Source organism: Vigna umbellata, chromosome 6, assembly GCF_029865625.1.
Source record: "Vigna umbellata cultivar VRB3 chromosome 6, Vumbellata_1.0, whole genome shotgun sequence".
Lineage (NCBI taxonomy): Eukaryota > Viridiplantae > Streptophyta > Magnoliopsida > Fabales > Fabaceae > Vigna > Vigna umbellata.
Genome location: NC_142170.1, coordinates 33710475 through 33735346, shown reverse-complemented (window position 1 = coordinate 33735346; position 24872 = coordinate 33710475). Strand labels below are relative to the sequence as shown.

Genomic DNA, 24872 nt, shown 5'->3' with positions numbered 1-24872 from the left:
AGTTTTTTACCTTTTTTATGAGTTTCACTCCTTGATCATCTGTTTGAAGATGAAACTGTCTGAGCGATCTTTAAAGTGAGATCTTCAAGTCTATCCGATTAGATTTTGCATAATAGGAAGTTAGTTTCTCTTGTTTTTTTTTATCTATTTTGTTTTCCTTGCATGCGAGCCAATTGTGTTTTACATGTGTTGTCTAAGTCTTCTATAAGACTCTTTGTTTTGAGTGTTCCTAACGTCGTAGTCTAATCATAATTTTGTGGTTTGTAGGTACAAATAAAGTTGTGATATGTGATGAGTCAATATTTTCTCGACTTCACTTAACTTATTGTACTAGATTTAATTAGAAAATTGTGCTGGAATGTCCATTATTTCTCAAGTTTTGTTAATTGTGCTTAATTTGACCAAAAATTCTTATTTTAATTAATTTGAATTATCTTAAGCTAATTATTTTCATTATTAACTGCATGAAATTTTTGGAATATTATTTTGGGACATCAAGAGAGTTGCCACGTCATTCTTCACTTCCGACGTCGGCATTTTAGTTTAGAATTAAATTGTAATTTTGTTTTAGTGGATTATTGGGCAGATTTACCTTTTGGACCGTTTTTTGGGTTATTTTTTAAAAGGCCCATTTGTGAAATCTGACCTAGGTTTTATAGTGTCAAAGTGGGGGTGTTAACCCTCGGCAAGTATACCGAACCGTATCAAGTAAGACCAAGTATCGTTTCCCAAAGGACTCACGGCCTAAACAGTTATGTGATTTGTTGATTATCTTAGACTTGTAACCGAAAATATTGTTGTTGAACTATGAAAAATAGACATGAATGCAAAGTTTTGATCAATGGACTTGAAAAATGCAAAAACGGTTGATGTATAATATGAATGATTATGTTGTTGGGGTTTCCGATTCATCCTATTCACTCTCATGTATTCAAGAATTCATCTTTCTTCATTAATGTTAATGCGACTTTCTAATTTACCTTAAACCCAATGCTCGGGGAAGAAAGCCTACTCCTAATCACTAGTTTACAATGTCTTGTCTCCCTAGCAATTATTCATGCATTACATTCGCACAGAAGCTTAAAGGCAACCAATCCTCCTATCCCTATGTCTAGGCAATATTGCTCTTTGGAGAATTTCTTGAGTTCTAGATTTACTTATATGTGTCCATACAAATAACATCAATGATCATGCAATTGAATGGGTTAAACAAAACATGCATAGAGTATAGAAGAAAAACCCTAACAATTAATGAAAGAAAGCATATAGATTAAAGAACCAATTCAATACATGAGAGTTTCAAAGGATTACATTGGTTCCCCAACAACAATGAAGGTTTAGTTCACCATAGACATGGTGAAACTAGATGAAAAATAATGAAAGATAGAACCCTAGAAGTTGAAGAATAGAGCTTAAGCATCCAAAATCCTCCTCCAAGGGGTAAAGAAAGTGTGATTTCGCCTCTTTCTGTCCAAAGATATGAACCATAGGTCGACTAAAACCTTAAATAGTTCATTAAAAATACAGAAAACAGGCCCAAGCCCACTTCGTCAGCGCTCAGCGCCCCAAAATGGCGCTCAGCGACAGGTACGACAGCCAACTGGCACTCAACGGCACAAAAATGGCGCTCAACGCTACTTTTTCTACACTCTAGTTGACTTTTATGCACTTTGGTTGATTGGTTGACTTTTCTGCACTATGGTTGACTTTTCTGCACTCTGGTTAACTTTTCTGCATTCTGGTTGACTTTTCTGCATTCCAACCATTCGGTACTTTAACTCTTCTTTGAAATCATTCCAATAGCCTACAAAATCAAGGGAATCTAGCAAAAAACCATTAAATTCACCTTCAACTCTCTTATTAACAAAACTAAAGCAAAAACATGAGTTAAAGCAAGTTTCTAAGTAAAAAAGGGTTTATTTATTATCAAAATTTAGTATAAAAATAACGGTATTTCAACCGTTATCAAGAGGGCAGACCCACTCACTCTCCCACACTCTCTCATCTTACGTTTTTCTTCTTCTTGGATAGAGGAAAGCTCTCCAAGTTTAGGTTTCATCTTCCATTTTCGTTTTCCTATTTCTTCTTCATTGTATTGAATTCGAATTTCATTTTAATTGCATTCTCTATTTTTGTTTCTATCTCTGCACTTCCTTTCTTCATTTTGAATTTCGTTTTCCCTCAATTTTGTTTCCCACTTGTTGTTACGTTTTTAGGTTGTTGTTGCATTTTTGGTTTCCAATTTCAGTGTTACTTCGTTTTGTGTTTTCGTTTCTAGACTGGGTTGCGTTTTTCTGGATTGGGTTGCATTCTTTTGGATTGGGTTTCCATTTTTATAGGTTGTGTTTGCATTTCTTAGTAATGTTTCAATTCTGTTTTGCTGTTTGGAAGACATTTTTACTAGTGGCTTAATTGTGCGGGGTTGGTGATTGATGAATCTACAATGTATCCATGAGATGTTGTGATGTGATTATGATTGAACTAATTTTGCCTCACATTGTATAATATGTTTGCGCTTGTGATGAAAAAATTTTCAATCCCCGAAAACGGAGTCAAAAACTTGTTAACCCTCGGCAAGTGTAACCGAATCGTATCAAGTAATAAAAAATGGTAAGACCAAGTATCGTTTCCCAAGAGACTCACGGCACTAAACAGTTATGTGATTACTCAACTAATTAAGACTCTAAAGAAAATATTTTGGGGTTTTTGAATGTAAATGCAATAAAATAAACATGAATGCAATTTGACCAATTGAGGTTAAACACAAGAAAGAATGGATGAAGTTGATGATATTGTTGTTGGGTTTAGATTTCACCTAATTTACTCTCATGCATTTATGAATTTGTCTTTCTTTTCATTAATGTTAATGACATCTCTCAATAACAATCCTAGGGAGAGAAGAGGAGAGCTGTCACATCCCCAAATCGTGCAACCCTAGGAGTACGAAATCTCCTTATACTTACAAATCATAAGATTTATGCCAAACATGAATAAAACATCACAAGCATTTGAGCAAAGAAGAATATCTCTAACAATTAATGAAAGAAAGCATGTATCTTTAAAAGATCTTGAAGAACAAATTCAATACATGAGAATTTAAGAAGGTTACATCTTTCCCAACAACAATAAGGTTTAGCCCTCCATCGTCATGGCAAAACTAGATGAATAATGGAATGAAATAATGAAAGAGATAGAAAAACCCGAGAAAGAGAAGAGGAGAGTCGTCACCATCCCCAAATCTACCCCCAAGGGGTGAAAAGTGTGTTTCTATGCTTAAGCCATCAAAAGATACAAATCCTAAGACATCTGGGTCTTTAAATAGGACATAAAAATAATAGAAAACGAGTCCACGCCCAAAATAGATCATAAAATCGCAGAAAACTGGCCCAAAACTCGCTCTGGTGGACTTTTTCAGCATTCTGGTTGACTAGTTGACTTTCTAGTTGACTGTTTTACATTTTTGGTCGACTTTCTGCATTCTGGTTGACTTTTTTGCACTGCAACTCCTTGATACTTCAACCCTTCTTTCAAATCATTCCAAAAACCTACAAAATCAAGGGAATTTAATGATAAAATCATAAAGCATATCCTCAACTCTTTTATTCACAAAACTAAAGCAAAATCATGAGTCCAAGCAAGCTTTTAAGTAAAAAAGGGTGCATTAAGTATCAAAATTAAGTATAAAAATAACGGTTTTTGAACCGTTATCACAACCCCAAACTTAGAACTTTGCTTGTCCTCAAGCAAACAAGATGAAACTTAGTCTTCCACAAATCATCACAATGGTTCAATCACATTCCAAAACTCATTCTTTCAAGATAAGTAATTACTCAAATAAGCTCATCAACAAAATTTAGTCAAGATGTGCACATGCTTTAATTCAATTAACTCATCATGGTGTTCACACATTCACATAATACCCAATAGATGCTATTCTCATGAATGATCAATTAACTATGCAAAGATGTAATCATGAATTCATGGAATCCTTCCTCACTAGATAATGTGTTTCACTCAATCACTCAAGTGTTTCAAGAGGTCACTCCTTCCCTCTACTATCCAAATGTCACATAGAACAAAATAGCCTTTCATTTACCACAATCAATCATACTTGCACGCAAATGTCATCACAAGGGCTTTTCATGGCTTGTAACATGGTTGGGCTAACAAGAAGAATTGGTTTTTCTAGATCACAAAATCCTTGAGTTAAGAGAGTCATACATGCATTTATCATTTAAATTCAAACTCTCTTTATACAACCAATCTCATTTATGCCCAACTTATCCCTTTTTGCATTGAGCTTATCTTTTCATTCTATCTTTTTCTTTTCATGCTTTCACTACAAAAAAGAAGGGCATTACCGAAGGCTAAAAGCCCTCAGAAACAGCCCAAAATCGTCGGTAAAAGGTAATTTACAAACGGCTTATCGACGGCCAAAGAGCCCTCGGTAAATCCCTTGTCGCTAACATTTACCGAGGGCTTCCACCCTTCGGTAATTACCAAGGGCCAAAAGCCTTCGGTAATTACCGAAGGGCGGAAGCCTTCGGTAATAACCTAACGTGGGTAGTTACCGAAGGGCAAAAGCCTTCGGTAAGTTGGAGGCAGATCTAAGGCACAATTGTATTTCTTATGAAACGAAACTGTTCACAACACAAACAGACCTGCATCACAGTTTTGAAGCACATATAGACCTGCATAATGTGCATCTCAATAATGCAATCATTGATCAAAATGCATAGAACATCCATTAATCCATAGAACATGTATTTATATTTAAAACATAAAACAATGTAACATAATGATGTTCTAACATCCAAATCATCCAATTGATCTAACATCCAAATGATGTAAACTCCAAATGTTGTAATATCCAAATGTTTCTATAACAACTAATAACAAAATGAAACTAATAATGTACATAGTTATCATCAGAATGATCTTCATCATCCTGCTCCTCTATAGATGGTTGGACTGGTGTGGGTTGGACTGATGAGGGTTGGACTGATGTGGGCTGCTGAGGGACAGCAGGTGACGAGGAGGGTCGTGGCTGGGTCGGAGGGATATTGAATTCATCCTGTGATGTATCAGGCAACACTCTCATGAACAACGCCTTAAAGTTTGTAAACTCTGCTCTCAAATCAGTGATTTTTTGGTCACGTTGCTCCAGTGCCTGCGTGAGGCGGAGAACGACCTCGTCAGGGGTAGTAGTGGAAGAAGAAGGTTGGTGCTTCAGAGTACCTCCTCTCGATGTTGTATAGTTTGCAGCAAGTTGTCCTGCACCGTACACTCGTCCCTTTCTCTTCCCACCAACGATGTCGACCCAGCATTGTGTCCTACGGATATCATCTTCTACATTACTACCATCATCCGGTGTAGGAGCTGACTCATGTTCAGATCTAACCTGTGAAAGTCTCGTAGAAAATTCTTCCTGTTGAAACGTTAAAAGCAATGTTAGGGAATGATAGAATAATATAAATGAAAAATTAGTAATACTAATAGTGTTATTTGCTTACATGAGTCTTCCGAGATCTTTCATCAACGAATTGATTAGTGCCCTTCCTTACATAAGTCTGTGCAAAGACCTCATCAACATGGACCGCCCATCCCAAAGCTTGTGCTTGTAACATAATTTAGAATTAGAAGTGTACATATGAAATAGAAAATACATGACTTATATATGAAAGAAAAAGTTATGTAATGAAATTATACCATACGAATGGCATGCTCATGAATGGTTATCGACCCACCAATATGCAGGGTGCCACCCTTTTCAGATGCTCTGTTCCTCTGGGCTTTGACACACTTATTGTGAAACTCTACTGTATTCCAATGAGCCAGTAAAGAGTTCCAAATTTGTTCACCCAGCAAGTAAGGGCGCTCTCTTGCATTGCAAGCATCCCTAAACATCTCTAACAGCCGATGAGATGCTTTCATGTGGAAATTTCTTTGTATCTGTGTTTCATTTTCAGGTTTCCACTGCACCTTCATCTGTAACATTAAATAGAAAAAACATTGATTAACGAACATACTAAAATAAGAGGGACAATTAGTTTAATGGATTGTTCACCTGAAAGCGCTCCCAGAATGGCTTTTTATCGTCATCAGGTATTCCTCCCCAAGTAGGTCATGGACTTAAAAAATGTTGCTTAATTGAACGTGTGATGGCCTGGGAAGCAACCCTAGATGGAATAAACTTGCATAATAAAAGTCATTTGAATTACAATAGGGTTTAAACATCAAATTATATCAAGAGATTAAAAACTTACCCTTTACCATACGGCTCAATCCATGGTCGATCATGGAGAGGCGGGTAAAGACCTTCACCATCACCACTTGAATCTGGATCGGTAGATGGTGTGACAGTCTCAGAAGGCGGTATACAAGATGAGGAAGGTATAGAAGTAGGGTCAGGGAGAGGAGTGGGGGTAATAACCACAGGGGGAGGAGTGGGGGTTATAATCACAGGAGGAGGAAGAGGGTCTGCTGCAGGAGTAGTAGAAGGGTGTACTGTAGGGGTAGAATAAGGGTGTATTGCAGAGGTAGGAGTAGGGTCTACTGCAGGGGTAGGAGGCTGTATTGTAGGGGTAGGAGGAGGCCCCACAGATGATGTATTGCGGGCAGTAGTGGTAGGTAGTCTAGCAGGCACCCTAAGTACATACTTTGGTGCCTGCCGTTGCCTCTTTCTAGGCCTTGCTACCCCCTTTCCTTTATCAAGACGTTCTGAACCTTGTCCTGTCATTACTGCATTGAAATGGTTACAAATAAAGCGAAAAAATAGAAATGAATAACGAAGGATCAATGGTTTTTAAAGTCAATGTATAAATAATTGCATACAACTTTTAAGATGGTATTTTAGATAACTCTATTCAAATGATAGTTCAATTTGCTACAATAGATGTCCAACATTCAATCGTCATCATCATGAACTTCATCTTCATCTTCTTCTTTATCATCGTCATTATCATCATCATCTTCTTCTTCATCGTCATCATCATCATCATCTTCTTCTTCTTCTTCTTCTTCCTCTTCTTCTTGTTCTTCATCACCTTGTATTGATGCTTCTAATTCATCTCCATCACCATCAAGGTCGACCAATGCGGTTATACATTCAACTTCAATAATTTCTTGTGGTTGTGACATTTGGTCAAGTTGGTAGGCAACATCTTCCTCAACCTCATTTGAGTCAATGCGACCTCTAGGCTTGGTTTGTATTGCTACGGCCCAACCACGCTTGTCAATATTGCGGAATGGTGGATATGGCACATTATAAACCTGTCTGACATTAGTTGGTAGAATGAAAGGATCAAACGGTCCATATCTTAATCTTTGGTTGAGTTCGACAATATTAAAGCGTGGATCGACTCTAGTACCAGCTCTAGAAGGATCAAACCATTCACAATAAAAAAAAGTACTACTCTGTTTCGAGAAGTAGTGTTGTTGTACTCTAGCTCATATACTTTATGAATGATGTCGTAGAAATCATCATAACAACCCTCTGTTAGGCCCTTCACATACACACCACAATTTGATGTTTTCTTTCCTTTAGACCATTCATGTGTATGTAATTTGTAACCATTGGTGAAGTAAGTATGCCATTCTTTGACACATCTCATTGGCCAATTCGAGAGATGTCTTAACTCTTGAACCGTGGGAGTTAATGCCTGATTAAAAACCTACAAAGATACTAACAAAATTATAAAAGCAAGAGTCAAATTAACCTTGCTGTAAATGTAGGAAAAAGTACGGACCTGATTTCTAAACCAATGGGGAAACTCTAAGTGTATTCTAGCAGAAGTATTTCCTTCTGCGACTTGCTCAGCCACAACAAATGAGCTGGTACAAATGAAATTCATTAGTGTATAACAATTGTACCGTTGGAAAGATAAGAGATGGATGATGACATACTCAAGGTACGACTTTACTTCACTACAATTGATTAAGACATGGACATGAGCAGAGTTTAACTCAGCATTAGTTAACCAATGAGTGAATTCTTTCCCTGCGTGACGGCCTGATTGTCAGAAAACTGATAATGCACCTTCACGTGGTTCAACTTGCCATTGCATATCATTTCTGACACGAGTGGGGGACAACATGAAGTTTTTGAAATAATGTGAACAAAAATACGTTGTCTCTCTGTGCAAGTAAGCTGCACAAATTGAGCCTTCTACTCTTGCTTTATTTTTAACTAAACGTTTGGATTCTCCCATAAACCTTTCAAATGGATACATCCACCTGTATTGCACAGGTCCCCCAAGCCAAGCTTCATATGCAAGATGAATTGGAATATGCTCCATTGAATCAAAGAATGCAGGAGGGAATATTCTTTCTAATTTGCAGGGAATAATTGGGATATTTTCATCCATCTTTTTAAGGGAATTCTCCTTTAGTGTCGTGCAACACAAATATTTAAAGAAGTTACTGATTTCTATCAGTGGATTTAACACGTGCATTGGCAAACAAGTGAATGCAAGAGGGATGAAAGTCTCCATGAATACATGACAATCATGACTCTTCAACCCTTGAATAGTACCGTTCTGAACATTGTCACATCTGGACAAGTTAGAAGCATATCCATCTGGCATTCTAAGCTCCTTGATCCATCCACACACTATTCTTGCCTCGTCTTTTGACATGGTGTAATTTGCTTTTGGTTTAAATAATCGGCCGTTACCTTGCGCCTTCAACTCTAAGTCTTTTCGTCCACAATACAAAGGTAAATCTTTTCTTGCTTTCTCATTATCTTTTGTCTTACCTATAACATTCATAACTGTGTTGAAGACATTGTCAAAGAAATTTTTTTCGGTGTGCATGACATCGAGGTTGTGTCTTAGCAAGTTGTCTTTCCAATAGGGAAGTTCCCAGAATATGCTTCTTTTAGTCCAATTATGCCATTCTCCAAACCTTTCTATCCTATTCTGACCAGATTCAGTGACTTTTGGATAGTCTTTCACTCTTCTCAAAACGTGTGATCCAATCAACTTCGGCGGGGGCATATCCGTTTCAACTTGCCCTTTGCGAAATGCCTTTTTGTTTCTTCTAAAGGGGTGATAAATGGGCAAGAACCGTCGATGGCAGTCAAACCAATTACTTTTTCGACCATAACTCAATTAGAATGACTTTGTATATTCCATGCAATATGGACAAGCTAATCGACCATGCGTGCTCCAACCAGATAACATGCCATACGCTGGGAAGTCATTAATAGTACATCAAGGCTGCCCTCATAAGGAAATTTTGCTTCCTTGAAACGTCATACCTCCAAACACCATTCTATAACTTCTTCAAATCATCAATCAAAGGCTCCAAATAAACATCAATCAATGATTTGAGATTAGATGGACCTGGTATTATACACGATAAAAACATGTAAGGCTTTGTCATACACATCTCAGGTGGTAGATTGTATGGGGTAACTATCACGGGCCAGCATGAATATGGTGATGCAGACGCCTGAATGTACGGGGTAAACCCATCAGAGCATAGACCAAGTCTGACGTTACGTGGTTCACTAGCAAAGGATGGATGTTTACGATTGAAGTGCTTCCAAGCTTCACCATAAGAAGGATGACACAAAAATCCTTCAGTTTTGTTACCATCATGCCATGTCATGTGTTCTGATGTTTGCATTGAAGTAAACATTCTTTGTAATCTTGGAATTATAGGCAAGTAGAACATGGACTTTAAGGGAATTGGTTTTTTTTGCCTCCGTCCAACATGCATCGTATGATATCGAGGTGAGCCACAAAACTTGCATTCAACCAACAATGCATCATTTTTGCTACTGTCATTGTCATAAAATAACATACATCCATTAACACAACAATCAATCTTCTTGACTTCCAATCCCAACTTTGAAACACATTTTTTGGCTTGGTAATAATTCTTCGGCATAAAATTGTTTGGTGGTGTCAAATCTAACATCAATTTTGTATAGAAGTCCACTTCTTGAATGAGAACGTTCCAATTAGATTTGCCAGCCATGAGTCTCATGCACACTGACAATTTTGACTCAGATGAACCTTCAAATACAGGTAGATTTGCCTCTGTAAGTAAATTGTAAAACCTCTGAGCCGTTTCATTTGGAGGCTCTTCATCATGACTATCGTCTGCTTCTTGTTCAGCATGGTGACGAAGAGCATTGTCGACCATCTCTTGCATATAGGCAAATTGATCTATCTCAGATGTATGTACAATAGTATTCAAACCTGATGCAAGCCGTTTTTCAGCTGCAGTGGAGGTCGAAGGAATTTCTTCACCATGAAATGTCCAAACCGTGTAATTAGGCATGAACCCTTTTTGGTAAAGGTGAAGTTTGACGACTTCATCTTTCAAAATCCTTGTACATTCGCACTTGATGCATGGACATCAAATCCCTCCATCAAGGGCATAATATTGATATCGTCGGACCGTCTCCACAAACTCTTCAACTCCGATGACAAAAGATTCCTTCAAACCTCTTCTTCCACTATAACAACGATCGTACATCCATCCACGATGGTTGGGAAAATGGACCATGTTCTGTGACAAGCCGAACAAATAAAAACTTAGCCAAAACAGCAACACTCGATGTGACATAAGTAATAAACCTATTACTACTCAAGTCGAACATGGAAGGCAATTTGAACACTATTGTCATAGGCATTCAATAAGGGCATGCAAAGAGAAGTCCTCAGTATTGAAATGCCTTAGACATCGTAAGGGGTTGTGTATTAAAGTTGGAGGAGACAACTTATTACTACGGAAGTTCTCTTGTCTAGAGTACTTCCAAATATTTTGTAGGTTCTAAGTGTTTATAGTATTTTTACCCTTCTCATTGCATTGAGAATGTGTGTAGTACCATAGGATCTTAAATGACTACTTAACTTAATCAAGTTGTAGTCTAATAAATGAAAGACAATATACATGAACATACAATATACAGATCAACATAATTTAGGCAATCAAATATCTATAAAAGCATGGATATATAATACATATTAACATAATTTAGGCAATCAAATAGCTATAAAAGTATCTACTGACAATCACATTAGTTAAAATACTCAAACTTTTTAGGTTCTAAATACTCAAACTTTGAGTTTCAGGTAATTCTTTGCTTTTGACAAGTTTCCTAGCTTCATTCCACTAGTTTAGACATGGTAGGATGTTCACATTATTTAAAATAAGTGTACATTAGGTCTGGTTGCAAATTCTTACCTTTTAAGCACACTTTTATAGCTTCCAACTACTCAAAATTCGACTTGTACCTAATTCTTTGCTTTTGAATAGTTTCCTAGGTTCATTTCACTACTTTAGACATGTTAGGATGTTCACATTACTTAAATTTAGTCTACATTAGTTCTATTTGCAATTTTTCACCCTTTGAACACACTTTTTAGGTGCTAAATACTAAAACTTTTAGTTTTAGGTTATTCTTTGCTTTTCACTACTTTCCTACCCTGATTTCACTAAGTTAGACTTGTTAGGATGTTTACATACCTTAGAATGAGTCTACATTAGGTGAAATGACAATTTCTCACCTTATAAGTACACTTTTTAGGTACTAAAAACTCAAACTTCTAGTGCTAATTTTGGTTTAAAAATGCTGCATAATTGGCTATAGCAGGTGTGATTTGAAGCATCTGCTTGTTTCTGTGCATTGTGAATGTTTGAACAAGTTTATTTTACCATTTCAAACCTGTGTGCACTGTTCATTTGGTCAAATTTGAGCCTACATGCAAAATCACTTCCTAAACCATTAATTTTGCTTAAATTTGGAAGTGAATTAGTGATTTTCGAGTGTATTGTGATTCGTTGTTGTTTCAATGTTTAAACACCTTTAAATTGATGATATAAAGTTGCTTGAATCATCACTTGAGCTTTACAAACACTGCCAATCATTTTTGGGTTTAAAAGCACACTTTTAAAGTCATTTTTCTGGTGCAGTTTTCATTTTTAGTGTTGTTTGATTTTGTACACTTTGTATTTTCCAATTATGCCCTCATTTCTATCTTTCTTTTATGTTTTAAAACTTGTGTAGATAGTTGTTTTACTGATTTGGTTACTACTTTAATACACTATGCATTATGACAACTTTTAGTGTATTCTACTAACTAGTTTTAGGTTCTAGGGTGTCATATTTTAGGTTCTAGGGTGTCATATTTTGAGTTCTAAGTTGTTTTTGTAGTGTGAATTTCTAATTAGCATTGTTTTACCATCCTAAACTTTTTAGGACAGTTTGTTTGAAGTTTCTTAGGCTAGTTTAGTGCAGTCATCAAAATTTGACCATTCTAGTGCATTTCTAGTAGACCTTTTGAGGTTTTAGTAGTGATGTCAAGAAAGTGTGTTAGGAATCAATTCTTGAGTCCATTATTAGTCATTTCTAGGAGGTAACAACTTGTGTAGACACTTTTAGGCGTGTTTTACAGATTGCACATCATCATTCTTACCAAATTTACCATGGTGTAGTGTAATTTTAGGTCCATGAATAGTCAAATCTTCTATTTCTTTGTATTTTCGAATTGTGCCCTTATTTCTATCTTTCTTTTATGTTTTAAAACTTGTGTAGATAGTTGTTTTACTGTTTTGCTTACTAATTTAATACAGTTTGCATTATGACCACTTTTAGTGTATTATACTAACTAGTTTTATGTTCTAGGGTGTCATATTTTGAGTTCTAATTTGTTTTTGTAGTGTGAATTTCTAATTAGCATTGTTTTACCATGCTAAACTTTTTAGGACAGTTTGTTTGAAGTTTCTTAGGCTAGTTTAGTGCAGTCATCAAAATTTGACCATTATAGTGCATTTCTAGTAGACCTTTTGAGGTTTTAGTAGTGATTTCAAGAAAGTGTTTTAGGAATCAATTCTTGAGTCCATTATTAGCCATTTCTAGGAGGTAACAACTTGTGGAGACACTTTTAGGCGTCTTTTACAGATTGCACATCATCATTCTTACCAAATTTACCATGGTGTAGTGTAATTTTAGGTCCATAAATAGTCAAATCTTCTATTTCTTTGTATTTTCGAATTGTGCCCTTATTTCTATCTTTCTTTTATGTTTTAAAACTTGTGTAGATAGTTGTTTTACTGTTTTGCTTACTACTTTAATACAGTTTGCATTATGACCACTTTTAGTGTATTCTACTAACTAGTTTTAGGTTCTAAGGTGTCATATTTTGAGTTCTAAGTTGTTTTTGTAGTGTGAATTTCTGATTAGCATTGTTTTACCATCCTAAACTTTTTAGGACAGTTTGTTTGAAGTTTCTTAGGCTAGTTTAGTGCAGTCATCAAAATTTGACCATTCTAGTGCATTTCTAGTAGACCTTTTGAGGTTTTAGTAGTGATTTCAAGAAAGTGTGTTAGGAATCAATTCTTGAGTCCATTATTAGTCATTTCTAGGAGGTAACAACTTGTGTAGACACTTTTAGGCGTGTTTTACAGATTGCACATCATCATTCTTACCAAATTTACCATGGTGTAGTGTAATTTTAGGTCCATAAATAGTCAAATCTTCTATTTCTTTGTATTTTCGAATTGTGCCCTTATTTCTATCTTTCTTTTATGTTTTAAAACTTGTGTAGATAGTTGTTTTACTGTTTTGCTTACTACTTTAATACAGTTTGCATTATGACCACTTTTAGTGTATTATACTAACTAGTTTTATGTTCTAGGGTGTCATATTTTGAGTTCTAAGTTGTTTTTGTAGTGTGAGTTTCTAATTAGCATTGTTTTACCATTCTAAACTTGTTAGGACAGTTTGTTTAAAGTTTCTTAGGCTAGTTTAGTGCAGTCATCAAAATTTGACCATTCTAGTGCATTTCTAGTAGACCTTTTGAGGTTTTAGCAGTGATTTCAACAAAATGTGTTAGGTATCAATTCTTGAGTCCATTCTTAGTCATTTCTAGGAGGTAACAACTTGTGTAGACGCTTTTAGGCGTCTTTTACAAATTGCACATCATCATTCTTACCAAATTTACCGTGGTGTAGTGTAATTTTAGGTCCATAAATAGTCAAATCTTCTATTTCTTTGTATTTTCGAATTGTGCCCACATTTCTATCTTTCTTTTATGTTTTAAAACTTGTGTAGATAGTTGTTTTACTGTTTTGGTTACTACTTTAATATAGTTTGCATTATGACCACTTTTAGTGTATTATACTAACTATTTTTATGTTCTAGGGTGTCATATTTTGAGTTTTAAGTTGTTTTTGTAGTGTGAGTTTCTAATTATCATTGTTTTACCATTCTAAACTTGTTAGGACAGTTTGTTTGAAGTTTCTTAGGCTAGTTTAGTGCAGTTTGCAAAATTTGACCATTCTTGTGCATTTTTAGTAGACCTTTTGAGGTTTTAGTACACTTTTTTAGGTTCTAAGTACTCGAACATTGAGTTTAAGGTAGTTGTTCTAATTAGAGTAGTTTCCTACCTTAATTTCACTACTTTAGACTTGTTAGGATATTAACATTACTTATTGTTCGCCTACCTTAGGTGAATTGCAAATTTCTTACCTCTTTAGTAGACTTCATATTTATCTTTCTTTTATCTTTTAAAACGTGTTTATATAGTTATTTGAATGTTTCAATAAGTATTTGAAAACAATTTTCATTGTTAGCACTTTTAGCGTATTCTACTTAGTAGTTTTAGGTTCTTGGTTGGCATATTTTGAGTTTTAGGTACTTTTGGTAGTGGCATTTTTTTATTAGCTAGATTTTACCGTTGTAAACTTGTTAGAACACTGTCATTGGAGTTTCTTAGGCTACTAGTATTATGTGTTTTTGGTCAAACAATAAGACTTATTTTATATGTGCTTGGATGATGGATAGAGAGGGAGAGAGCTTGTTCAGGTTTGGAGCATTGTGATTGGGTCTCACACACACTCTGTTTTTGAAAGTTTATTAAGGAGGGCTATTACAGACAATCCCGGCTCAACAAAGGGAATGGAACCAACCAACACAAGAGAGGAACCCAGAGGTAGAAATTAAAAACCATTTTCAAACAAAGAAACAAATAAAGTTCATGCAAAAAGATGAACCTAAGGCTCAAATTATAGGTCTGCTATACTAGGTCTTCCTCCAAAAGCCAACATTTCCAACATATAATAATCTTTAAATACCAACATCATAAACATTGCAGTTTAACAAAACACACAATCACAAAACATGATAAACACTACACTGACAGTTCAACCAACTTTATTTGATTATTTTCATTGTGTTTAAACTCTGAAATGAGTTATAAACAACTTCCATTTCAAAATCACCACTCCACTTCCATTTTAACTCAAAAAGTGAGGGTGTAAAGTCCAAATCTGCATATAAGCTAAAATATGACCAATTGAATAGTAGTATCAACTTTAGAACACCAATTTAAGCTTGTTCAAGCTTTCCAATACCATAAAAATAGCAAAATTTGAAAATCACCCTTGCCATAGCCAATTTATGCAGTAAATTACACCATTATAACACCAAAATCAGATTTCCAGAGAAGCAAAGGTTGACAACAATTTAATTGACTCAAGAAAGTGTAAATGTACTAAACTAAGCTACAATTAAAAGGTTTACCATGACCAAACTCAGAATAAACAATTCAAAGAAGTTGAGCAAGGTGAAAAGCTACAATTAAATTCTGAAACAGTGAAATGGTAAGGATTTTGAGCAACCAAGCTATGCATATTGCATTCCATTGCTTATTATGGTTGGCTACACCTTAAGCAACCTTCAACAACACTAAAAAATGTTGTACAAAGCTTCAAAATCAAAGGAAAATAACTGAAATAGATTTAACATTTTGAAACCAGAATAAAAATTCTACAACAACGTTAAAACAAAAATGAAATCAGAGTTGAAAACTAGTGCTTCAGCTTGTATCACCAAGGCTAGAACAAGTTCTCATTGCCTTTGTTGGTAGATATATAGCTTTTCTAGCACCTTAAACTCACACAAACCGAACTAAGCATAGTTGAACACATTAGTAATAATTAACAAAGCTAACACTACATCAACAAATGCACATGACTAAGACCAAACTGAAACTGAAAAAATAAAGCTATAAATGACACAAACAAAGAAGAATGAGAATGAGAATTATAGCAGAAGATAGAAAGTAAGGAAAGAATTATGTATATTATGAAAAGGTTGAAGAGAGATCGAGTTGAGACTTAATTTGATTCCTTGGCAGCTGGTGGTTGAAAAAAGTGCAAGCTTTTTGGATGGGTGTTGTGATAGTCTTCTTCAAAAAAGCCATTTGGGGTGGAAGAGTGGGAAAAAATGTCTAGAGTTATATATAAGATCAATATGCAACAAAGAGCACACAAGAGAGAAGAAAGAGAGAAATAGAAGGCAAGATTTGTGTGTATGAATTTAATTGAGGATACCATATTTATAGGGTGGGCTTCTACTTCCAAATAGGCTCATTAACATTCACTTCTATCATTGAGCTGGTGTAATCACGACATCTATATTGCAATAATGGGCAATTCCTCTACTCACTCTTTCCTTATTTCCGATGTGGGAGTATTATGGAAGCCAATTTCACGGGGAAACAGTAAATAACTTTGACAGAAAGTTATTTTGGAAAGGTTGAACGGTAGGGTTACTTAACAAGTAACCTCTCCTACTATATGCTCATTGTGTACTGTTATTCAGTTTTGTGAGTTATTTTAAGTTTAGGTTTAGGGAAAAAGGCTGATTCCCATCAAGGCTATAGTCTTTTAGATAGATCAATCAACAACAAACTAAAACAACATCAACATAAGTTTCTATGCTCAAATTGCACAATTTATTTCCCATCAAGGCTATCATCAAAATAGACAATTCATACATGCTCAAATTGCTCAAATTGCAAACTTTACAATCCAAATTCAATTATAATTGGCTCTCAGTTCATAAGGCAATTAACACAACACAATGAGCATGGCAAACACAACAGGATGAACTTTACCTACCTGTATATGATAACTGTTGGACACTTGAGTGCAGGCCTTTTGCAACCAGCTTTAACCCACTGTGTTGGAACCTTCCACACGTTCTGTGACTCAGCCCCTTATCAAAACCCTAAAACCTTGTAGAATAATGGACAAATTACATTAGCAAAACGTAACACCAACAAATATTAATCATTAAACACCCTCTTACGAAGAATAGGGGCACAACACATTTAGGTTCAACAAGAAACCTACTTACCTTGACGGTAGGGGAAGTAACGCAACACGAAACCTCCACCGTAGGGATTGTCCACACCCTCCCTCCAACATAGCCTCCTCAACAGGGGCACAAAAGGCAGCAAGTAAGCCTCTACAATAGAATAGCCGTCAACGAAAACCCTAATGAAGATGAGAGAAACACACCACCCAGCCTCTCGTAGCGACAACACCAAACCAGCTCCAAGCCTTACCTCACCACCACCAACCGAAGAAGGAAGCCAATGCTGATTAGGAGCAAACGAGAAACAATTTTTTCGGACTCAAATGGATTGGGGAATGAAGAAAGGGAGTAGTGTTTGAAGAAAGAAAGTTTGGGTAAAGGGACAAAGGAAGACTTGCATGAAAACAAATGGGAGAGGGAAATCCTAAATTCGCATTTCATTAAGTCGATGCTTATACCGACGGTCGTAAGCCTTCGGTAAAATCACTCAGCCATTATTGATGGTCACAGTCCTTCGGTAATTACCACCTCACATGCCCTTCGATAAAGCCTTCGGTAAATCGATATTATCGACGACCAAAAGGCCTTTGGTATTTATCCTTCGGTAATTACTACATTTCTTGTAGTGTTTACTCAACACTTTAGCTCAATGCTTTTCTTTTCAACTTTCCCAACAACCCTAAACTTGAACCTTTATCAATACCATGCAATAATTCTCAACTTAACTAAAGGTAAAGATTTTCAAAAAGGATTTTTTGTTTAAGGCTTAGGTTCAAAAAGGGTAGACACATTGTGCTCTTTTGTCTTGGGCAAAAATTTATGCATTGGCTAAGAAAGGGCTAATAAAAAATGGCCTTGATCATGTGACATAAACATGCAATTCATTCAATCATAAAAATTTAGGCAAAATCATTCATGCTTTCAAGTAGATAGAAATCATTCACAAGAAATACTCTAGAGCTCAAACCCTCACATATAGGCTTACTCAATATTCCAAATATTCTAGACATACATCCTGCTTAGCATCATAATCACATCAAAAAATCATGCATCTGTACAAATAGCTTGTGAACAACCACCTGTATATAAGCATGTATAGCACAATCTCAACATCATTAATCAAAGCATCATCAAGTAATACCCATCACATGCAAATCAATATCAAACCATCATGAGATATAAAGTTTCCAACCATGTACATTAAACCCTATACTACCAACAGAAGCAAATATAGTTCATTAATACGAAACAAAAGATAGAAAAATCATGCTTTAGTGCAAATAGCATCCATCAGTAGACGCTATCTCATCTCCTCATCAACCCATGCTGTCATCTGAGTCCTTCTCCTCTCCTTCTTCAACATCTTCAAAATCATCGTCCTCATCATCTTCCTCCACAGCTGGAGCTTCAGCTGCTCTAGCTCCGGTTCCTTCCTCTTGTTTCCCACAGTCTTGATCCTCTTTCCTGATGAGAAGGTCGTCCCTGCATAAAGTACAATTCACAAAACCACAAGAAATCTCATTGAGCGTTAGTAGAACACAAAACTTCTTCTATTGACACTGCTTATCATCGTTGAGGGAAAAACATGGCCCCTCAGCGTCACTTGCACACATAGAAAGATCAAAAAAATAAGAAGATAGAAAGATGAAAAGATATAAAGATGAAAAGAAATAAAAAGATAAAAATTAAAGATAAAGTCTAATCGGTTAAGAATCACACAAATAGAATAGTTATACCACGAGTCCCCGACAACGGCGTCAAAAGCTTGATGAACAAATTTTCAATCCCCGAAAACGGAGTCAAAAACTTGTTAACCCTCGACAAGTGTAACCGAATCGTTTCCCAAGAGACTCACGACACTAAACAGTTATGTGATTACTCAACTAATTAAGACTCTAAAGAAAATATTTTGGGGTTTTTGAATGTAAATGCAATAAAATAAACATGAATGCAATTTGATCAATTGAGGTTAAACACAAGAAAAAATGGATGAAGTTGATGATATTGTTGTTGGGTTTAGATTTCACCTAATTTACTCTCATGCATTTATGAATTTGTCTTTCTTTTCATTAATGTTAATGGCACTCTCTAAATTACCTTAAACCCGATGTCTCGGTGAAGAAAGCCTAATCATAATCACTAGTTTACAATGTCTTGTCTCCCTAGCAATTAATCATGCATTATAGTGAACAGAAGCTTAAAGGCAACCAACTATCATACTCCTATATCTAGGTTTGCAATATATTGTTGGGAGAATTCCCCAGATCGTGATTTGTAAGACATCTCTCAATAACAATCCTAGGGAGAGAAGAGGAGAGCTGTCACATCCCCAAATCGTCCAACCCTAGGAGTACGAAATCTCCTAATACTTACAAATCATAAGATTTATGCCAAACATGAATAAAACATCACAAGCATTTGAGTAAAGAAGAATATATCTAACAATTAATGAAAGAAAGCATGTATCTTTAAAAGATCTTGAAGAACAAATTCAATACATGAGAATTTAAGAAGGTTACATCTTTCTCAACAACAATAAGGTTTAGCCCTCCATCGTCATGGCAGAACTAGATGAATAATGAAATGAAAGAATAAAAGAGATAGAAAAACCCGAGAAAGAGAAGAGGAGAGCTGTCTGATAACACTCTAGATTTACATATTTTTCTTTGTTAAAAATCATTTCTTAGATTTCTTTAGTTTTTAATTTCTTAGAATTAGGCTAGTTTTATGTTTTTCTCTTAATTCTTTAGTTTTATAAAATTCTAGTTAAAAATAGGTTTTTAAAGGTAATTTTTAGTTTTTGTTAATAATTAGAAAATTAGTGTTTTAGAAAATCATTTGACAAAAGAAATTCTTTTCTTTATTTTTGCTTAATTAGACTTTTAATTTTTGTAATTGCTTAAATATCTTAGTTTTGTTGCTTAGCCTTTTAGTCTTAATTGAATTTTTTTTATTGCAGAAAGTAATTAGACCACTAAATTGGGCCTCAGCCTTGAATAAATTGAATTGGAACTTATGTGCACATCTTCAGCGCTGCACTGGGCTAATTTCCTTTGATAGGCTACACAATGTTGATTTGAATAAGAGCACTGGACATTGGGTGCTGCTTTTATACTGGAACTGGGCCGCTGCTGGTTTAATGAAAATGCATGGATGTGGGCTTAAGTGAAACGGTGAGTTTTTGTTGCTGCAGCTGATTGGGGGTCTGAGATTTGTGAGTCATTTTGGAAAAACAAAGGAAGCCCTCGAGCATTTGAGAAAGAGAAAACCAAACCCTTTGAGAGCTAGGGCAGAGAAAGGAAGGAGAGCTCCATAGCTGGTCCGATCCTGCCCATAGAAGGAGAGCTGAACGGAGCTAACTTGCACGTGACCGAAAGGGGAAGCTTGAATCAATGAAGAGGTTGATCGGAGGGCTTAAACGAAACGATGAACAGTGGCCGCTGGATCAAGAAAAAGAGTAGTGAGCAAGTTGTCCCCTTTTCCCTCTTTTGTTTTCTTTGTTTTTCTGACCCTATATAAAGGGGTTTTTCTGCATGTAAATAGGAGAGAGAGAACACTTCTTCACACACTTTTTACCTTTTCAGTTTACAATTCTCCGTTCTAGAGTTAGGGTTTTATTCGCTTTTCTTAGAATAGGATATTGTTCTTGATTCTGGATTTCGCTGATGAGATTCATGGAACCATGACAATCCGTGAGCTCCTCATACGGTGATTTCTGGTAAAGTGTTTGTAATTTTCCTTTTTCATATTAATAAAGTTCAAATTCGTATTCTCGTTTGCGTTTTGATTTTGTTCACTGTTTTTGATTTCTGTGCTTGTTATGTTTGAGAAATTGAATTGGACTCTGACTCCGTAGTGAGCATTCATTTTCGAGATGTCTTCTCGAGTCAGAGATGAGTCCAATGCATGATTCATTTGAATTTGTGTTTTTATTCTGTCTATACTATTGTTAATCTTTTGATTGCACATGATTTTACTTTTGTAGAAATAGCATTCTTTGATTCTGCTTCATGATTTCTGGTTGATTTAGTTCAGAGGTGCTTTGTATATTGGTGGAATGAATGAGTGGAAATAGTCAAAATTAGGTTCTGAAATATGAGCTAGAATACCCCATGGTGGGATTCACCTTAACAGGATGTCTTCCTGAGACTCGTAACACTCTTTTATTCACTCTAATGTGCATTTACCTGTGAATTAAATTCTGCTTTGAGATTTTTTATTGTTTTGATATTAATCGACTTGATTCTATGTTGATTCCCTAGGTTTTGAATTGGTTGAATTGTGCATGTTAAATTTTCTGATTTGGTATTGTTTTGTTTCAGCATTAAGATTCTATAGTTCAAATTCAATTTCGTTCATATAGCTTTTAAATTTCCAATTTGAGTTGCTTGTTTCCAGTTTTAGTTTTAAGTCATTTTAGTTGCATGTAATTCTCATATTAGTTTAATTTCTATTTCTGTCTTAGGTAGTTTAGATTTCTATTTTCTTTTATTTTTCATTTTAGTTCATATTCTTTCTTTCCTTAAACAAATTTTCTTATTTTTTATTTCATTGTTTCATTTTCTATTTCCCCACCTTGTTTTTATAGTTAAATAGTAAATAATTACAAGAATTAACTTTACACTCTGAAACTTAATCATAGTTGAGTCCTTGGATTGATCCTTGGTTATCCCTTTACTACATTAGTGGGGAAACTGAGTTTGTTGGCTTTGATGCAACTGAAAGCGAGTTTAACAAATGGCGCCGTTGCCGGGGACTCGGCGAGTTAAGTCTTAGAGTGTTAGGTTAGTCTTGTTTAGGTTTGTTTTTTTGATTTTATTTCTGTTTTGTGTTCATATCTGTTCCTTTTTAGTTTAGGATCTGTTTGTTCTGTTTTCATTTTTGTATATTAAGATCTGTTCTGCAAAGTAGAAATTGTGAATATAGCTTGTATAGATTTTCTTTTCTTTCAATTCTTTTGTTGAATTCTGTGATAGAGGCTTTATTGGTCTGATTGGTTTTATTCTGGTGAGCAATTGGTAAGCATGGATCACTCCTCTGCATATGGTAATATCTCATTTCCTTATAATGCTCAACCACCAAGATTTGACATGTTTTATGAGCCTATTCCTGAGGTTTTTATGCAACCAATTAATCAAGCTTTCCAGCAACAACGACCATCCTATTTTCAACCTTATGGAGAGCAGTCACCCTGGCATGTTCAACAAGAGATGCCACATTCATATTGGGACCAGTGTGTTGCACCAAAACAAGAGGAAATTCATTCAGAACAACCATGGCAGCCACAATTCTGTGATCAGTGGCAGCAGGGAACTCTAGCAGCTGAATTTCAAGGACTAACCAATCAAGTGGTTGAGTTAGTAGCTATTGTCAACAAGTTGACAGGGAGAGCTGAAGAAGAGAAAGAGGCATCAACCAATGAAGCACCACTGATGGTAGCTGCTGCCGTAGAGTTTCAAGAGATTAAGTGTCCAACCACCTCTGTAACTGTATACTCTAATCCTTCTTTCATTGATTTACATTCTACTTTAAATTTTGATGATGATAATTCCAATTCTCTGATGAGTGATGATTGTATGAATGCATGTGATGATTTTTCTGAATGTGTTTGTGAACCTTATGACCATAATTACACTGGTGATGATTTTGAAAAGCTAGTTGATGGTTTTAGGGAGTTGGCTGTGATTCATGATTGTAATAGTTTTGTTGATGTTCCTATATCTGATTTTACCACTGCTAGTGCTCAATTAAGTGAAAATGTGTATTATGATGGTGATAGTACTGAACCTCATTCTTGTTTCAATGAAATTGATTGTACTGCTGATTTAAAAGCTGAATCTACTGTGCTGGAAGTACAAACTGATTTCAGAAAGTCCAAAGAGTATTTGAAAAAAATGAGGGAAGCTACTGACCATGTTTTAGTGCTTCAGTACTGTGAAATGGATTTTGATGCTGATGTGTGTGAGCTTGAAATTGATTTCAATGTGCTTGATCATATGCATGATGTACCTGTAGAAGTTGTTGATTTTACTCCTTGCTTTGATCATTCTAATATCATAAATTCAGCATTTTCCATTGATAGAGTTCATATACCTGCATCTAGTGTTTTTGATGATTCCACCTATTTAAATGCACTTTTTGATGATGAATCAGATGCTCATGATAATAGATATGCAGTTTTTTATGATGTGAAAGTTGATATGGCTTATTTTGAAAATGCTTGTACTAATTTAGGATTAGAACTTGAACTTGAGCTTGTTGAGTTCTTAACTTCTTTGGAATTAGGCAATGAAAAACTCACTGGTTGTACATGCCTTGGGGGTGGTTGTGAAATTTGTGAAGAAATTAGTTCTGCTATATGTTCTGCTTCTAACTGTTTTGCAGGTGCCAAGGAAGAGTTCATTATCTACAAGCTGGATGGGAATGATCCTGAAAGGGTAACTGGTGAATCAAGACTTCAGGTTTTCTTTAAACTGAATCTTCCAATTGATATAGACGAGGTTCAACCTGATTTTAACGTTTTTGATATGTTTAAAGTTGAACTCATAGAACCTGCATTGAATAGTGTCCCTGTCATGCCTATACATTCTCACATTTGTGATTCAGAACTTGAAATAAAACACATTGACATACCTGTGACTGTTCATGATCCTTGCACTAACATCAATTTCTATGATAGATTTAATAAGGCAGTTGCTGAGGAGCTAGAACAGGTTTATTCTGAACTTGAACTTCCTATTTGTTTGCGTGAGATGCAAATTAAAATTAATGATCATGTGCATGTTGAGTCTCAGAAACTCTTACCTGATATTCTTACTGTCATGCCTAGCAATTCTGAATTGGTGGATGAGAATTTTGTTGTGAATCATAGAAACACACCCACTGATGGGTGTTCAGATTTTAATGCATTAAATGTTGATGATTTGCTGGGTGATCTGATTTCACTTTTGACAACTCTGTATTATTTGATGATTCACTCATGTGTGCTGATTATGATGTGGCAGATGATATACCTATGGCAGACATTGATTGTAATAAAGATGCAGACACTAATAGCAAAGATGCAGTCCTGACTGTGCAAGGAAGGAGGGCTGCTAATAGTGGCAAGCTTACACGCCCAACACCAATTCCAAAATAAAGATGCAGACACTAATAGCAAAGATGCAGTCCTGACTGTGCAAGGAAGGAGGGCTGCTAATAGTGGCAAGCTTACACGCCCAACACCAATTCCAAGCAACCACCAGCTGCAAACACTGAATGGAGAGCTGAGAATGCTGCAACAAATGACTGAGAAAAAGGATTTCAATGCAGCCATGGAAGCAATGCACACCTGGGCAGAGCATGGTGAAAAACCCATAAGAATTTTCTTTTCCTTACTCTTAAATAATAGTTATAGGTATTTGTTAGTAATGTGCATAGTTTTAAGTAGCATAGTAAATAGTACGATAGATAATATATTGTTTTTCATAAAAATTAAAAAAATTAATTTTGATCTATGACCTATTTGAACATGTTTTCTTTTTCTTTTAGTCTTATAGTTTTAGCTTTAATCTTTTCATTTTTGTTCTGTACATTTCCTGTTCAAACTTGTGTTTTCTAAATTCAATTTTTTTTTATAATTCTGATTTTGTTTGATCTGTACATACTTTTTTTTGTTGGTGTTTGTTAGAAAGCCTTACTCATTCACACATTGAGGGCAATGTGCCTCTTAAGTGTGGGGGTGGGAAGGTATAGGTTAAATTTTTTTTTGTTA

General features: G+C 35.5%; 1 pseudogene; it reads left to right on the top strand.

Annotated features, from left to right (window-relative positions):
- Nucleotides 1-22143: 22143 nt before the first annotated feature.
- On the top strand, nucleotides 22144-23179 carry LOC148197298 (uncharacterized; annotated as a pseudogene).
- The last annotated feature ends 1693 nt before the right edge of the window (nucleotides 23180-24872 follow it).